This window comes from Macrotis lagotis, chromosome 1, assembly GCF_037893015.1.
Source record: "Macrotis lagotis isolate mMagLag1 chromosome 1, bilby.v1.9.chrom.fasta, whole genome shotgun sequence".
Lineage (NCBI taxonomy): Eukaryota > Metazoa > Chordata > Mammalia > Peramelemorphia > Peramelidae > Macrotis > Macrotis lagotis.
Window position 1 is genome coordinate 483,548,290 of NC_133658.1, and position 16,502 is coordinate 483,564,791.

Consider the following 16,502-nt stretch of genomic DNA (forward strand, 5'->3'; position numbering starts at 1 on the left):
CATTTTCCTCTCTTCTGCATGTAATCTGTGGATTCTTTTGACTTGTGATTTGTTTTTTGTATTAATGTATTTTGGGCAGTTTTTTTTTTGTATCACTTCTTGTATGTAGTATTCATGTTATTTGATTTACCATGTTCTGACAGGTCACAAAAATACTTAAATTGTCTGTATGAATCCTTTAATTGAGATTTGTATATTTTACATGTATGGAGATAAGGTATTCTTTAAATTTATTGTTTTTGCTTCTTTTGTATCAACTTGTTTTTATTATATTTCTACTCATGATTTATTATTGTCTATGGTTGTGAGGGTGAGAATAGCCACTGTGTATTCAAGATTTGCTATTTGATAATTAATAGGTCCATGCTTTCTTGGGAATCCACATAAGGTGTTGATCCAAGGTCCTTAGTTTTCAAATATAGATTTAGAAATATTTGCAATCTTTTAAAAGTGTTGTTATCCATCTTCCTTTCTTTTGAGGGGCAAGGCAATGGGGTTAAGTGACTTGCCCAAGGTAACACAACTAGGTAATTATTCAGTGTTGAAGGTTGGATTTGAACTCGGGTTCTCCAGAGCCCATGCTCTATCCACTACACGACCTAGGTGCCCCTTTTGTGTCATTTTTAAGACATATTAGCAACCCCAAATTTTCTTTAAGTTTTTATTTGGAATAAAAAAATATGCTGTCAAACATTTGATAGCAGCTAGATTTTGATCAATAAGTATTTCATATTCTATTTGGTATTGAGTCTTGTTAATACCCTAAGGAGTCATAAAATTGTTTACCTGTTTAAATCACTTAGAATCTTTTCAGGATACTTTTTTTTATGAATCTGTTAATTCTCTAGTGGAGGGCATTTTTTTCCATGCCTCTTTTGTGGTTCTTATCTACTGTCTTTTAATAAATCCTTTACAGATTGGCCCAATGATTTATTTTATATTTATATCATATATTTGCTCGCTTTTATCATTTATTTTCTAATACTTTCCCTTTTTATTAGTTTACCTCTGAGGTTATTTATGTCTTATTCTCTCAAGCTCCTTTCAATTTAAAGAATTTACTTTCCCTAAATTTAGACTATTCCAAATAACTTCCTTGAGGACAGAACTAGCTTCAGCTATGAGCCAGTTTCCTTCCCTTCAGGTCTGGCATATCCCAACATGCAATCAGTTGACTAACCTCTCTCCTGAATCAGTGTCTGATATTTGAAGATTTGAGGAGTGGGTAGATTGAAATTTCTGGGCAGAGTTTCTGACTCTTTGGAGTTTGCTAAAGTAGGTTTTTCCCAAGCCAAAAGACAACCCCAACCCTTTCAGCTCTATTTTTGTTTGTTTTTCTACTCTCTATATAGGTGTGCTCCTATATATTGGCTTAAGGTCAGGATTAAAAAATGTACTGGCAAAAGGCTGAAGCATCAGAATTCCTGGGTGTTTTCAGAACACAATCCATTGGGTTAATTTGCAAGACCTAGAGCATGGAGGCTGGTGGGACAGGGATATTGAATGATCACAATAGGATTAGCATTCTCCCATGTTAATTCACAATACTGTCATGTTTTTTAAGTTCTTGATTAAGTATCTTGTGGATAAAATATTATTGCTACACCTTGGTCCTCACAATAAACTTGTGAGATAAGTGCTGCTATTCTCATTTTACAAATAAGAAATCTGAGGCATACAGAGGTTAAAAGATTTGCCCAGGACTCCCTCAGATCTTCCTAACTCCATCTGTACTATCCACTGTTCTACATAGATGCCTCAAAGAAAATTATTCTTATCATAGAATTCTATATTTATTTGAAGAGAATGTGGTAACAAAGTTTTTTCATGATATATTTTTCATACAAGCAATTTCCCTGTGATTCTATAAAAATAAATTTGCAAACTATTTTTAAGAAATTAGTCAATGCTGATTTTGTCTACTCCATTGTTTCTTTCATTGCCTAGGAGCACACCCAAAACTTGCTCTAAAAGTTGTCACTCCTCATCTTAGAACTGAGGGTTCCTACTGAAGAAAAAGATTCTAAGCATTAGGATAATCATTCTGCTTAAACAATATACTGTTAGTTAGTAAGATAGTTCTTTTGCAAATGAGTATAAAAGAATCTGGAAAACAATAAACATATTTTGAAGTTCTAAAGATTCCAGAGGAAGCAAAGGGAAAACTGTCTGCACTCTACATAAAAGCTAAAATTTCAACATGATTAAATCAGGGATTCTGACATTTCAAAACGGGAGAATAAATGTGTTTTAGAAGGATGGTTTTGATTTTGTTTTTTATTATTATTGTATAAATATTTTTGTTTTCCAAATAGATACAAAGGTACTTTCTATCAATCATTTTTTGGTGAGGTTTTAAGTTTTACAATTTTTCTCCCTCCCTCCCTCCTCCCCCAACAGAAGGCAATCTGATATAGGCTTTACATTTGGATCCATGATAAGCATAGATCAAAATTGAACTTGTTTTGAGAGAAGAATCACATCCAAAAGGAAAAAAAGAAAATCTAAAGAGATAGCAAAATTACATATTACATTAGACAACTTTTAAAAATTGAATATAACAAGCTTTAATCTTTTGTTTAAGCTCCTTAGTTAATTCTCTTGATCCAGATGGTATTCTCTATCATAAACCCCTTGTCACCACTGATTTGTTTCTTGGGTCTGGTTCTGCCAAGAAGAATTACAACTCAGACTCAGGAATGCAGGTTTTGGAAAGAAAATAGAGATTTATTAAAGGAAGTTACAACATATTAAGAAAGTAATAGGAAGGGCAGCTAGGTGGTACAGTGCATAGAGCAATAGTTGGAGTCAGGAGTACTTGAGTTCAAATTTGGCTTCAGACATTTAAATAATTATCTAGCTGTGTGACCTTGGGCAAGTCACTTAATCCCACTGCCTTGAAAAAAAACAACCCAAGAAAATAATGCTTGCTGAAAACTATCATTGCATGTAGTTGGGCAAGTAAATAAATAAAATATTTTTTTTAAAAAAGAGAGTAATAGGAAAGTTACAAAAGAGTTTAAAGGGAAGAACATGTGGGTTGTTGATTGAATTGTCCAGGCAAGCTGACCAGGGTTCAGCAGGAGACTGGAAGGTAGAAGGAACTAGCTTCTCCCCCAGATCTCCTTAAATTCTCTCCCAGAGTCCATGGGGGGGGGTGACCTGGGAATGACCTTAGTCCCTCATTGGAGATTTTGCCTTTTGGGAGGGGTCTCTTTTGGGTGGTCTTCCAGGGACTGTCCTCCCTGGCTGTCCCACCAAAAAACAATGCAACCCAAATCAGGTTGAAGGTCAGGCCCTCATGTGTGGCCTAAATTAGATGATAAAGGAAGATTCCCTTTACAATGCAAACAAAAGATTTAAAAAGTTTGTCTCCAGCTGATTTCATCACTCCCATGCCCAGTTTTCTCTGTATCACCCTAAAATTGCCCCTGATTATTGCATTGATAGAATGAGCAAGTCCATCCATCATGGTTGATCATAAACCCAAGCCACAATTTGTTCAGCCATTCCCCAGTTGATGGACATCCCCTCAATTTCCAATTTATGCCATTTCAAAAAGAGCTTCTATGAATATTTTTGTACATGTTGGATTTTTATCCTTTTTCATGATCTCTTCAGGATATAGGCCCAGTAGTGGTATTGTGGGATCAAAGATTTATGCACATTTTTATTGCCCTTTGGGCATAATTCCAAATTGCTCTCCAGAAAGGTTGGATGAGTTCACAGCTCAGATTTCCCACATCCCCTACAAACATTAATCACTATCCTTTCTGATCATATTTGTCAATATGAAAGGTGTGAGGTGGTACCTCAGAGAAGCTCTAATTTGCATTTCTCAAATCAGTAATGAGTTAGAGCAATTTTTATATGATTATAGAGCTTTGATTTTCTCATCTGCAAATTGCCTTTCCATGTCCTTTGACCATTTGTCAGTTGGCTAATGGCTTGTTTTTTTTTTTACTAAATTGGACTCATCTCTATATATTTTAGAAATGAGTCCTCTGTCAGAAACACTAGGTATAAAAATTGTTTCCCAATTTATTACATTTCTTTTGATCTTGGTTATAGTAGTTTTGTTTGTGCAAAAGTTTTAAATTTAATGTAATCAAAATTAGTCAGTTTGTTTTTTTATTATGCTCTCTATCTCTTCCTTGGTCATAAACTGCTCTCCTTTCCATAGATCTGACAGGTAAACTATTTAGTGTTCTCCTACTTTGCTTATAATATTGTCTTTTATGCCTAAATCCTGCACCCATTTTGATCTTATCTTGGTATAGGTTGTGAGATGTGGGTCTTATCCAAGTTACTGCCATACTATTTTCAATTTTCCCAGGAGTTTTTATTGATGAGTGAGTTCCTGTTCCAGAAGCTGGACTCTTTGGGTTTCTCAAACAGTAGATTAATATAATCATTTCCTGCTGTCTCTTTTGCACCCAGTCTGTTCCACTGATCTACCACTCTATTTCTTATCCAGTACCAGATAGTTTTGATAACTGATACTTTATAAAATAATTTTAGATCTGGGAAGGCTAGGCCACCTTCTTCTGCATTTTTTTCATTAAATCCCTTGATATTCTTGTCTTTTTGTTTTTTCCATAAGAATTTAGTTATAATTTTTTCTAGTTCATTAAAATAATTTTTTTGGAAATTTGATTGGCATGATACTAAATAAGTTGCTTAATTTAGATAGAATTGATATTTTTATCATATTAGTTCAAACTATCCATGAGCAGTTGACATTTGCCCAGTTATTTAAGTCTGATTTTAGTTGTGTGAAAAGTGTTTTACAATTTTTTTCATAAAGTTTCTGAGTCTGCCTTGTCAGATAGACTTGCAAGTATATTTTATTGACTGAAGTTATTTTTAATGGGATTTCTCTTTACAACTCTGGTTGCTGTATCATGTTACTAATGTCCAGAAAGGCTGAGGATTTATGCAACTTTATTTTATATCCTGAGACTATGCTAAAGTTGCTAATTGTTTCAAGTAGTTTTTTAGATGATTTTTAAGGGTTCTCTAGGTATACCATCATATCATCTGCAAAGAGTGAGAGTTTTGTTTTTTCATTCCCTATTCTAATTATTTTAATTTCTTTTCTGCTCTTTTTGTTTGCAAAAGTCAACATTTCTACTAACAATATTGAATAATAGTGGTGATAATGGGCATCCTTGTGTCACCCTTGATCCTATAGCATGCTTCTAGCTTATCCCCATTGCATATAATGGTTGTTGGTGGTTTCAGATAGATACTGCTTATCATTCTAAGAAACAATTCATTTATTCCTATGCTCTCTTGTGTTTTTAGAAAAAATGGTTGCTGTATTTTGTCAAAAGCTTTTTCAGTATTCATTGAGATAATCATATAATATCATTTAGGTTTTTTTATTGATATAGTCAATATGCTGACAGTTTTCCTAATATTGAACCAATCCTGCATTCTGGGTATATAAATCCTGCTTGGTCATAGTGTATTTTCCTAGTGATAACTTGTAATTGTTTTGCTAATATTTTATTCAAAATTTTTGTAATTCATATTCATAAGGAAATTGGTCAATAATTTTCTTTCTCTGTTTTGACTCTTTCTGGTTTAGGTATCAGCATAATATTGATGTCATAGAAGGAATTTGACAGAATTCCATCTTCATCTATTTTTTCAAATAGTTTATATAGAATTGGAACAAATTGTTTCTTGTATGTTTGATAGAATTCACTTATGAATCCATCTGGCTCTAGAGATTTTTTTTAGACAGTTAATTGATGGTCTGTTGATTTTTTTTCTGAGATATTATTAAGTATTTAATTTACTCTTCTTTTAATCTGGCCTATTTAAATTTTTGTAAATATTCATCCATTTTTCTCAGGTTATCAAATTTGTTGGTATAGAGTTGGCCAAAATAGTTCTGAGTTAAAACTCTGATTTCCTCCTCAATGGTGGTGAGTTTATCTTTTTCATTATTGGTACTAGTCATTTGGTTTTCTTCTTTTTTTTAAAATCAAATTAGCCAAAGGCTTATCCATTTTATTGATTTATTTTTCATAAAACCAACTTGGTTTTATTCATAAGTTCAATAGTTTTCTTGCTTTTGATTATTTAAATTAATTTCATCTTTAATTTTCAGAATTTCTAATTTGGTATTTTATTGAGGATTATTAATTTGTTCTTTCTCTAACTTTCTTAGTTCCATGTTCAATTCATTGATTTTCTCTTTCTCTATTTTATTCCTGTAAGCATTTAAAGATATAATATATGCCCTAATAATTGCTTTGCTGTATCCCAGAATTTTGGTATGTTGTCTGGTTATTGTCATCATCTCAGATGAAATCGTTAATTCTTTCTATGATTTGTTGCTTGATCCACTCATTCTTTTTTTCCCTTCTATATTTTTTCTTTTATATTATTATAATAATCTTGTTGTGAGAGTAATCATACCCCCCCCAAAAAAAGGACAAGAAACCTTAAGAATAGTGAGAGATAAAATAAAATGTACTTCAGTTTGTGTTCAGATTTCAATGGCTCTGTCTCTGAGATGAGTTGTCTTCTTTATTATAAGTCCACCAGAGAAGTTGCTTCAGTGGACATGCTGGGTGGCTCTGCCAACTCTTGCTGCATGTTCTAACTGCAGGGCTACTCTGAGCCTGGTGCTCTACTCCATACTCACTCTGGTGAGGCAGAGTTTTCTCATCACTCCTTCCATCTGTTAGCAATGATAAAACTTCCCCTTCTGCCACAGACCCAGATGTCCAGCTTGGTTGTGCTGTGGCTGTGGCTGTGGCTGTGTTGTGGCTTTTTCCTAACACCCCAGGCCCAGTGGAACAGACCTGTTTCAGGGATCTTCTAAGTTGTATCACTGGGAAGTTGTATCATTCACTCTTTCTATGGGTTGTGCCCCTCTAGATTTTGGCTAGCATCAAAATTTGATGACTTAGAGTTTTGGGGAAAATGAGTTTCTGGGAATTCCTGACTTCATGTCATCATCTTGGCTCTATTCCTCCACTCATTCTTTAAAATTAGGCTATTTAGTTTTCAATTAGTTTTAGGTCTATCTCTCCATGGCCCTTTATTGCACATGACTTTTATTGCATCATGGTCTGAAAAGGAGGCATTCATTATTTCTTCCTTTCTAAATTTGATAAGGTTTTTATGCCCTAATACATGGTCAGTTGTTTTGTAGGTGCCATGCATTGCAGCAAAAGAAAAGATATATCCCTTTCTGTCTATCTCTGTCCAGTTTTCTCCAGAGGTCTATCATATCTAAGTTTTCTAACATTCTATTCACCTCCTTAATTTTCTTCTTATTTTATGGTTAGATTTATTTAATTCTGAGAGAGGGATGTTGAAGTCTCCCACCAGTAGAGTTTTATTGACTATGTCTTCCTGTAACTCATTCAGTTTCTCCTCTAAGAATTTGGATGCTGTATCACTTGGTGCATGCATACTGAAATTACTTCATTGTCCATGGTATCTTTTAGATGGATATAGTTTCCTTCCTTTTCTCTTTTGTTTTTTAGGGTTTTTTTTTTGCAAGGCAAATGGGATTAAGTGGCTTGCCCAAGGCCACACAGCTAGGTAATTATTAAGTGTCTGAGACTGGATTTGAACCCAGGCACTCCTGATTCCAAGGCCGGTGCTTTTATCCACTATGCCACCTAGCCGCCCTCCTTTTCTCTTTTAATGAAATCTATTTTTGCAGCTGCTTTGTCTGAGATGAGGATTGCTACCTCTGCTTTTTTCACTTTGGCTAAAGCATAATATATTCTGCTCCAGTCTTTTACCTTAGTTATGTATGAATCACTTTGCTCCAAATGTGTTTCTTGTGTGCAGCATATTGTGGGATTCTGGTATTTAACCTAATTTGTGATCTACTCCATTTTATGGGAGAGTTCATTCCATTCACATTCAAGGTTTTAATTACTTGCTCTTTATTGCCCTATATGCTATCTCCCCTCAGTTGAACTTTTCCCCTTTTTCACCTTATGCCTGCTCTCCAATATTTTACTCCTGAATACCACATCCTTCCATGTGTTTTACCCCCTTCAATCTGACCCTCTCCCTTTTCTTTCCACCTTTCCTTTTCCCCCTTCTTCCTTCTTCCTTTCTTTCTATCAGTCTCTCCTGCCCTACCTCCCCTTCCCCTCTTAATACTTGAAAGGTAACATAAGTTTCTAAACTCAATGGAGTGTATGTTAATCCCTTTTTGAGCCAGGCCTGATAAGAGTAAGTTTCAAGTGGTTTCCACCTCCTTCCTTCTTCTCTACTATTGTAATAGGTCCCTTGAACTTCTTCATGTGATGTCATTTACCCCATTCAATCCCCTCCTTCCTCCTATCCCTTTACTGTCCCTCTTTTATGATGAGATATCATTGAATGTCCATTTCTTCTGTGTAAGTACATTCCCTCAAGTAAAGTTACAATTCTCAAGAGTTATGAGAATCTGTCATGCAGGTGGGAAGGTAATCAGTTTAATCTTATTGGATAATAGTTTTTTTTTTCTTTTTCCCTGTTTACCTTTTCATGTATCAATTGAATCTCTTTGAGGACCAAATTTTCTGTTCAGCCCTGTTCCTTTCATCAGGAAAGATCGAAAGTCTCCTATTTCAGTAAATGTGCATCTTTTCACCTGAAAAAGAAGGCTCAGTTTTGATGGATAGTGCAATATTGCTTGTAATCCAAGCTCCCTTGCTATCCAGAATATTATATTCCAGGTCCTTCAATCCCTTAATGTTGATACTGCCAGGTTTTATGTAATCTTGATTTTGACTCCTTGGTATTAGTATTTTCTGGCTGCTTACAGGATATTCTCTTTGATCAGATAGTTCTCGAGTTTGGCCACAATATTCCTTGGTGTTTTCATTTGGGGATCTCTTTCAGGAGGGGATTAATGAATTTTTTCAATGTATTTCAATGGCTATTTTGCCCTCTGATTTCAGGATAGTAGGGCAATTCTCCTTCACTATATCCTTAAGTATGAAGACTAGGCTTTTTTTTTCTTCTTCAAGATTTTCAAGTAGTCCTATGATTCTTAAATTGTTTTTTCCAGATATGTTTTCAAGTTCAGATGTTTTGCCAGGGAAGTATTTTACATTTTCTTCTATTTTTTATCATTTTTAAAATTTTAACAGATGATTTATTTATTTTAGATTTATTTATTCATTTTCATCCATATGTAGATGCATATTTCCAAGTTATAAAATTTCCCTCCACTTTCTCTTCCCCCCACCCAAGCAGGGAACAGTCAGTTTAGCATTTTACATACATATTTTGTTAAACAAGTTTACAAATTAGTAATTTTTCCATTGAGGAATTAGGATTAAAGAAAAGAGATACATAAGAGATAATTTTTATAAAGTGTTCATCAGGAACACTATTATTCACTTAGAAATCAGGAGGGAGGGGAATTCAGGGAAGTATGGAAGGATTTGCATGAGCTGATGCTGAGAGGGATGAACAGAAACAGAAGAACATTGTACACCCTAATAGCAACGTGGGAGTGAAGCAAACCTTAATGGACTTGCTCATACCAACAGGGAAACAATCAGGCACAATTTTAGGGTATCTGCCATGGAAAATTCCACCTGTATCCCAAGAAAGAATTGAGTTTTAACAATGACCAAAGACTGTTACCTTTAATTTTTTAAAAAATGATATATTATTATGTAATTCTGCTATATTTCATACTTTATTTTTCTTCCTTAAGGATGTTATTTCTCTCGCATCACATTCAATTTAGATCAATGCATACCATGGAAACAATGTAAATACTAATAAACTGCCTTCTGTGGGGGGTGGGAGAAGGGAAGCAAGATTAGGGAGAAAATTATAAAATTCAAAATAATTAAAATCTTTCAAAAAAATAAAATGTTCATCAGATTCTGAAGGGTTGTTTGTTTTTTTCTATGTGTTTTGTTTTGTTTTGTTTTGTTTTGTTTTTCTTCCTCTGGTTGGGGATAATATGGTTCATAATCAGTCAAATAACTCTCTGGACTGCCAAGAGGAGCTGCTTCCATCAAGGTTATTCATTTCAAAATGCTGTTGCTGCTGTGCAAAGTATTCTCTTGGTTCTACTCCCTTTGCTCAGTATCAGATGCTGTAAGTCATTCCATGCTTCTCTAGAATCTGACCCTTTATGGTTTCTTATAGAACAATAGTATTCCATAGCATTCATGTAACTTGTTTAGTCATTCTCCAATTGATAGGCTTCCCCTCAATTTCCAATTCTTTACCACTACAAAAAGAGCTATGAATATTTTGGAACATGTGGGACTTTTTACATTTTTCATAATTTCTTCTGGATATAGATTTAGAATTGGAATTGCTGCATTAAAGGGTATGAACAGTTTTATTGCTCTTTGGGCATAGCTCCATATTGCTCTCAAGAAAGGGTGTATCCATCCACAACTCCACCAGCAATGCATCAATGTCCCAATCCTCCTGCAACCTCTGCAACATTCATCATCTTCCCCTTTTCTCATTTTGGCTAATCGTGAGTTGATAACTCACCCTTGCTTTAATTTGCATCTTCCTAATCAATAATGATTTGGAGCATTTTTTATATGATTATATATAGCTTTAATTTCTTCATTTGAAAACTGTATGTTCATATCCTTTGACCATTTATCAATTGGGGAATGACTTGTGATCTTATAAATTTGATGCAATTCTCTGTATATTTTAGAAATGATACCTTTATCAGAACTCCTGATTGTGAAGATTGTTTCCCAGCTTTCTGCTTTCCTTCTAATTTTGGCAGCATTGGTTTTATTAGTGCAAAGCCTTTTTAATTAATATAGTCAAAATCATTCATTTTTGCATTTTATAATGTGCTCTAATTCTTGTTTGATCATTAATTTATCCCTTTTCCATAGGTCAGATAGATGAGTATTTTTTGTTTTATTAATTTATCTATGATATCGCTCTTTATGTCTAAATCCCGTACCCATTTTGACCAACAATTTTTTGAGCAAATAGTGAGTTCTTATCCCAGAGATTGATGTCTTTGGGTTTATAAAAAAAATAGATTAATGTAGTCATTTACTGCTGTTTCTTTTGAACATATCCTAATCCACTGATCCATTACTCTATTTCCTAACCAGTACCAGGCAGTTTTGATGACTGCTGCTTTATAGTCTAGTTTTAAATCTGGTAGAGCTAGGGTACTTTTATTTTCATTTTTTTATTAGTTCCTCTTGCTGTTCTTTCTTTTTTCCTGCTCCAGATGAATTTTGTTACTATTTTTCCTAGCTCAGTAAAGTAGTTATTTGGTAGTTTAATTGGTATGGCATTGCATAAATAATTTAATTTGGGTAGAATTGTCATTTCTTTATATTAGCTCTACATTTTTACAATTATTTAGATCTGATCTTATATGGGTGAGGAGTGCTTCATAAATTTGTTGATATAGTTTCTGAGTTTGTCTTGGGAGGTAGATACCCAAGTTTTTAATGCTATCTACTGTTATTTTTAAATGAAATTTATGTTTATTTGTCTTGCTCTTGGGTGTTTAATAGATTCTTGGTGTCTCATGAAGTCATTAATTTCCACAGATTCAAATTGTTTATTTTAGAGAAGAATTTTTTCATTTACCTTTTGTTTCCCAATTGGTCAATTCTATTTTTGAAGGTGTTGTTCTTTTTTATTTATTTGCTCAATTGTGCTTTTGAGAGAATTATTTTCTTTTTTGCACTTGTCCAATTGTATTTTCAAAGGATTTTGTTTTCTTGTTGTAAGCTGTTAATTTTCTCTTGCATTTCTCTTCACAGTTTTTCCATTTGATTTTTAAACTCCTTTCTCATCTCTTTTAAGAAGTCTTTTTTTTCAGGTTTTTGCAAGGCAAATGGAGTTAAGTGGATTGCCCAAGGCCACACAGCTAGGCAATTATTAAGTGTCTGAGGTCAGATTTAAACTCAGGTACTCCTGACTCCAGGGCCAGTGCTTTATCCACTGCACCACCTAGCTGCCCCCAAGAAGACTATCTGAACTGCAAATCAATTCATATTCTTCTCTGAAGCTCAATCGCTATTTGAGTTAGTATCCTTTTCTCCAAGGTAACATTCAATGGACCCCACTTTGCACTGACATTTCTTCATTTTGAACCCTTTCTTCCTATTATCTTGTGTTGGGGAGGGGCTGATTTGCAGACCTTGTGGGTTAAGATCCTTAGATGCCTTGCTCACTGGGGTTACAAAATCCTAGGGTCTACTCAGTGAGTCCACCTGTAAGGAATACCAGAAATTGTCTCTGGTGTGTTTGTTTGGGTGTCAGTGGCCCACTCCATAGGCCTGGGGCAGGATCTGGCCTGTCCTTCCCACAATCTGGGCCAGGTCCTCAGGCTAGAAAGACCAAAGGCTCTCTCAGACAATCAGCTTAATCAGCAATCAGTGCTGGGGGGGGATTTGTTGACACCCATTCCTGAGCCTTGGGACTAGGTAGGAACATCTAAAGCTGTTTCTGTTTGTTCTGGAGAAAGTCAGGCCCTCCCACAGGAATAACAGTTGCTTCAGCTGGAAACATCACAACTTCTCTACCAAAAATATGGGGGCTCATGACCCAGGTCTTCCAGACTAGTCAAGCTGGACAGACAGTTGTGTGAGTCGCTGCTCTGGAGCTCTCCTATCTGCCCGCTATGCACACAGTAAATGTTTCTGCTGAGGTTCCCAGGCTAGTCCCCCACCACACCCCTTGGTCCCTGTACTGGGTCTCTGCTCTCTGCCCTGGGCATACTCATACTTCCCCATGACAGACTTTGCTGGGAGATGTTCCCCTCTATTCTTCTATGGTCTCTGTGGATACATAATCTATTAAGAGTCATGATTCATGTTAGTTCTGAGGGAAAATCAGGAGAGTTTAAAATAGTGTCTGGTATTTCTCCACTATTTTGGCTGGAAGTCTGAGAAATTCCTGGCTTTGACTTTAGGCCACAATTCCTTTCTCCAAAGGTTCTTCTGGTTCCTTTCAATATGTTGTAATTTTGCACATAAAGATGACTACTTTCTGCTTTAGAGTCTATTCTTTACTTTTCTTGCCTTAAGACAATTTGAACATTGGATACAGTTCTTGAAGTAGGGCTCCCTTTCTGGCTGCCATCTATTCCTGAACAAACTTTCCCACATTTCTTTGGTCTGTGACTTCTTCAGAGTTGTCTGGGTTGGGTGTAAGAACCTCTAGTTGCACACCATCTACATCAAACACAATATCTTCAGGATTTGGTGGAGGAGGGCAAAATTCTTCATTTGGCAAGATGTGCTGAAAAAATGTTTTAGCCTGTTTGACAGCATGCTCATTTCCCAGAAAACAGTCTGGCCCACAGCAGACATATATATGTTTAAAGGTAAGCTATTACAGGTGTCTCTACTGATAACTGAAAAATCTCTCATGTTGAAATAGAGGGCCCACAGAAGGTTTGGCTTTTCTTGTTCACCATTTTCCACCTCTACTTCAGCATATGGGGTGAATAATTTCTGCACAATCAATTCTAAATCTTCTCTTGCAGTTTTATTTGAGGACATACAAATCAAATGAACAAGATATGTTCCTTTCATGCATGTCATAATAGAAGAACACAACTCAATGGGCCAAACAGCAGCAGATCCTGGTTCCACTGGTAGCACTGTCAAAATAGAAATATGCTGATCAGAATCTGCCTTCATTACAGATTGATGTGTGATCAGCACTGCCATTGATATCTGTCTATAGTTCACATATGAACATGTTTTCTCAGAAAGGTAACTATCTTCAATGATAAAATGCTTAGCATTTATTCTCTGACCAAAGTGATCTGATTGCCTTACATTTTCCTGATTCCTTAATCTAATATAAGGCACTGTATTGCATGGTTAACACAATAGGTCCCACCAAAAACTGCACACATTCTGCAAAAACACTGGAGAATTTCTCCATGGCCATACAAGGGGAACAAAAAAGGAGTGTTGCCATATCACCCGAGATGCTGAAGAAAGTTTCTTGCTTCTGAGACCATCTAAGGTGCTACTCTGATGTCATTGCAATAGAATGAAGGACAAAATGTCTCAGGTTGGGTGTCAATTTTTGAGTTTTTAAGTATTCTGAAAAAGTACTTTCTTCATAAGCTTTATATTCATCAGGGTATGGTTCATGGTCCAAACTAAATTCAGAAATTTCATCAGCATTCTCTTTTCTACCACAGTGAGTTGCTTGCTATTAAAAACATCTGATCTTCAAGGACTAGCTTACCTGTCAGATCTATGGAAAGGGGAGCAGTTTATGACTAAGGAAGAGATAGAGAACATCACCAAAAACCAACTAGATGACTTTGATTACATTAAATTAAAAAGCTTTTGCACAGATAAAACCACTGTAACCAAGATCAAAAGAAATGTAGTAAATTGGGAAACAATTTTACAACTAATGATTCTGATAAAGGACTCATTTCTAAAATATACAGAGAACTGTGTCATATTTTTAAGAAAAAAAGCCATTCCTCAGTTGACAAATGGTCAACGGATATGCAAAGGCAATTTACAGATGAGGAGATCAAAGCAATCTATAGTCAGATGAAAAATTACTCCAAATCATTATTTATTAGAGAAATGCAAATTAAAGCTTCTTTGAGGTACCACTCACATCTCTCAGACTGGCCAACATGACCAGAAAGGATAACGATATTTGTTGGAAGGGTTGTGGGAAATCTGGGACACTATTACACTGTTGGTGGAGCTGTGAACTCATCCAACATTTCTGGAAAGAAATTTGGAACTATGCCCAAAGGGCAAGAAAAATGAGCATACCCTTTGATCCAGCAATACCACTACTGGGTCTATACCTTGAAGAGATGATGAAAAAGGGTAAAAACATCACTTATACAAAAGTATTTATAGCAGCCCTGTTTGTGTGGCAGAGAATTGGAAATCAAGTAAATGGCCTTCAATTGGGGAATGGCTTAGCAAACTGTGGTATATGTATGTCATGGAACACTATTGTTCTATTAGAAACCAGGAGGGATGGGAATTCAGGGAATCATCGAGGGATTTGCATGAACTGATGCTGAGTGAGATGAGCAGAACCAGAAAAACACTGTATACTCTAACAGCAATATGATCAAACTTGATGGACTCGCTCATTCCATCAGTGCAACAATCAGGGACAATTTTGGGCTGTCTGCAATGGAGAATACCATCTGTACCCAGATAAAGAACCTGGAGTCTGAACGAAGTTGAAGGACTATTCCCTTTAATTTAGGAAAAAAATAGACATCTTTTTAATCTCATACTTTTTGTTTTTATCCTTAAGGATATGATTTCTCTCTCATCACACTCAATTTGGATCAATGTAGGACATGAAAACAAAGTAAATACTGACAAATTGCTTTCTGTGGGGGTGTGGGGGGAGGGAAGTAAGATGGGGGAAATTGCAAAACTGAAATAAAATCTTTAATAAAAGAAAAATAATAAAATAAAATGGATGGACCACTTACACAAAGCAAAAATAAATCTGATCTGGAGCAAGGCACTTGTAGCATATGCTCTTCTTGATATCCAGGAATCCTGGTTACATTTTTGAACTTTGAATATTGACTAACATTTGATTTGATTAGAAGGTCAATTAATGCTCCTTGAGAATAAAGAAGCTTTGAGGTCAAATCAATATTAAATCTCCTGCTTTCTTTAACAATTTGGGAGTAAGTAATCCTATTCTTCTTTGGTGTATCATTAACACCTTCTTTGTTAGATACATTTTCAGCTTTTCCTGTTCCAAAGCTCACTGTCTACAATCTGTATAAGTATCATGATTATCCTTCTCCAATGTCACATCTACTTCAGGTATTTCCAATAAAGTATCTGGCTCACTTTGTGGTACTGGTAATTCAGATATATCAGCAAAAACTGTGTCCATCAAGTCCAGAGTGTCATTTGGGTCAGGAAATATATCAGAGACAGATTTTTTCTACATAGCATCAACTTCTTCAACATGATCATCTGAATCCTGACTGCATAACAAATGACTTCGACATGTTAGATGGTTTGATTCTTCTTTCTAAGAACAATGGCTTCTTCTGTTTCTAGTATTCACTCTTGCCATGCTATCCACTCTTCCCTAACATCACTCTCTTCCTAATAAGCTTTTATCCATGACAGTAGTCCCCAAAAGTTGAAACCAGCCCAGTTTCCTCCATAGTATCCTTTTAAATCAATATGTAGAACACTCTGGCCACTTTTGGAGCAAGCAGCTGCAATGATGGACTCAGGCAAACCAGTCCCAATCACAATCACATGGAATTCTGAAGGGAGTTTATTTGCCATCTTGAGAGGTAAAAACTCACTTCTTAATACTTGTTTTATTACCTACAAATACATCACTAAAAATTATGCTAACCAGAAAAAATGGAATATACCTTAAAATGTACCAATAAATGGACTTACAAATGAATATGTAACATGAAATCATTAATTTGGGTTATTAATTAAAAGTAAAAACAGCAGCAACAGTTATAAGTAGTAGTGGTGATTATAGTAGTGATGTTGTTATTG

The 16,502-nt window shown here is 35.3% G+C and overlaps 2 pseudogenes; both read right to left on the minus strand.

The window, feature by feature from the left end:
• Nucleotides 1-13,083: 13,083 nt before the first annotated feature.
• On the minus strand, nt 13,084-15,867 carry LOC141504790 (rab proteins geranylgeranyltransferase component A 1-like; annotated as a pseudogene).
• Nucleotides 15,867-16,274, minus strand: LOC141504794 (rab proteins geranylgeranyltransferase component A 1-like; annotated as a pseudogene).
• Nucleotides 16,275-16,502: the final 228 nt, after the last annotated feature.